We start from the raw sequence: 2,013 nt of genomic DNA on the forward strand, positions 1-2,013 counted from the left end.
TGATTGAGCCATGAACGGCCGCAGCCAAAGATCTGACAAAATACGTAATATAGTAGGGACGTGCTAAGTGCCACCAGCTACAACTAGTTTCAAGAATAGCAAAGCTCTCTCCTCAAAAATGGAATAAATTAAACTGAAAGCTCATATATGAAAATTGGTTATAATTGCCGACTCTAACGAGGTTAATGTTATTTTATGCATAAGGCATGTTTAACATAAATTTCTACAAGACCACCAGTGAAACGCAGCAAATAACGGCAGCAATTTAGCAAGTAAGATTCAAGTAACCCAATAACAATCCAGGTAACAGGAAAGAACTGTTCAACATAATTATTATTGTTACAGAACAAATAAGATCATGTTGTTGTTATTGTTGTGGTCTTCAGTCCAGAGACTGGTTTGATGCAGCTCTCCATGCTACTCTATCCTGTGCAAGCTTCTTCATCTCCCAGTACCTACTGCAATGCACATCCTTCTTAATCGGTTTAGTGTATTCATCTCTTGGTCTCCCTCCACGATTTTTACCCTCAACGCTGCCCTTCAACACTAAATTGGTGATCCCTTGATGCATCAGAATATGTACTACTAGCCGATACCTTCTTCTAGTCAAGTTGTGCCACAAATTTCTCTTCTCCGCAATTCTGTTCAATACCTCCTCATTAGTTATGTGTTCTACCCTTCCAATCTTCAGCATTCTTCTGTAGCACCACATTTCGAATGCTTCTATTCTCTTCTTGTACAAACTATTTATCGTCCATGTTTCACTTCCATACATGGCTACACTCCATACAAATACTTTCAGAAATGACTTCCTGACACTTAAATCTATACTCGATGTTAACAAATTTCTCTTCTTCAGAAACGCTTTCCTTGCCATTGCCAGTCTACATTTTATATCCTCTCTACTTCGACCATCATCAGTTATTTTGCTCCCCAAATAGCAAAACTCCTTTACTACTTTAAGTGTCTCATTTCCTAATCTAATTCCCTCAGCATCAACCGACTTAATTCGACTACATTCCATTATCCTCGTTTTGCTTTTGTTGATGTTCATCTTATACCCTCCTTTCAAGACCCTGTCCATTCCATTCAACTGCTCTTCCAAGTCCTTTGCTGTCTCTGACAGAATTACAATGTCATCGGCGAACCTCAAAGTTTTTATTTCTTCTCCATGGATTTTAATTCCTACTCCAAATTTTTCTTTTGTTTCCTTTTATGCTTGCTCAATATACAGATTGAATAACATCGGGGATAGGCTGCAACCCTGTCTCACTCCCTTCCCGACCACTGCTTCCCCTTCATGTCCCTCGACTCTTATAACTGCCATCTGGTTTCTGTACAAATTGTGAATAGCCTTTCACTCCCTGTATTTTACCCCTGCCACCTTCAGAATGTGAAAGAGAGTATTCCAATCAACATTGTCAAAAGCTTCCTCTAAGTCTACAAATGTTAGAAACGTAGGCTTGCCTTTCCTTAATCTATTATCTAAGATAAGTCGTAGGTTCAGTATTGCCTCACGTGTTACAACATTTCTACGGAATTCTAACTGATCTTCCCCGAGGTCGGCTTCCACCAGTTTTTCCATTCGTCTGTAAAGAATTCGTGTTAGTATTTTGCAGCCGTGGCTTATTAAATGGATAGTTCGGTAATTTTCGCATCTGTCAGCACCTGCTTTCTTTGGGATTGGAGTTATTATATTCTTCTTGAAGTTTGAGGGTATTTCGCCTGTCTCATACATCTTACTCACCAGATGGTAGAGTTTTGTCAGGACTATCTCTCCCAAGACTATCAGTAGTTCTAATGGAATATTGTCTACTACCGGAGCCTTGTTTCGAATTAGGTCTTTCAGTGCTCTGTCAAACACTTCACGCAGTGTCATATCTCCCATTTCAACTTCTTCTACCTCCTCTTCCATTTCGAAATATTGTCCTCAGGAACATCGCCCCTGTATAGACCCTCTATATACTCCTTCCACCTTTCTGCTTTCCCTTCTTTGCTTAGAACTGGGTTTCC

The sequence above is a fragment of the Schistocerca piceifrons genome, chromosome 7 (genome assembly GCF_021461385.2).
Source record: "Schistocerca piceifrons isolate TAMUIC-IGC-003096 chromosome 7, iqSchPice1.1, whole genome shotgun sequence".
Lineage (NCBI taxonomy): Eukaryota > Metazoa > Arthropoda > Insecta > Orthoptera > Acrididae > Schistocerca > Schistocerca piceifrons.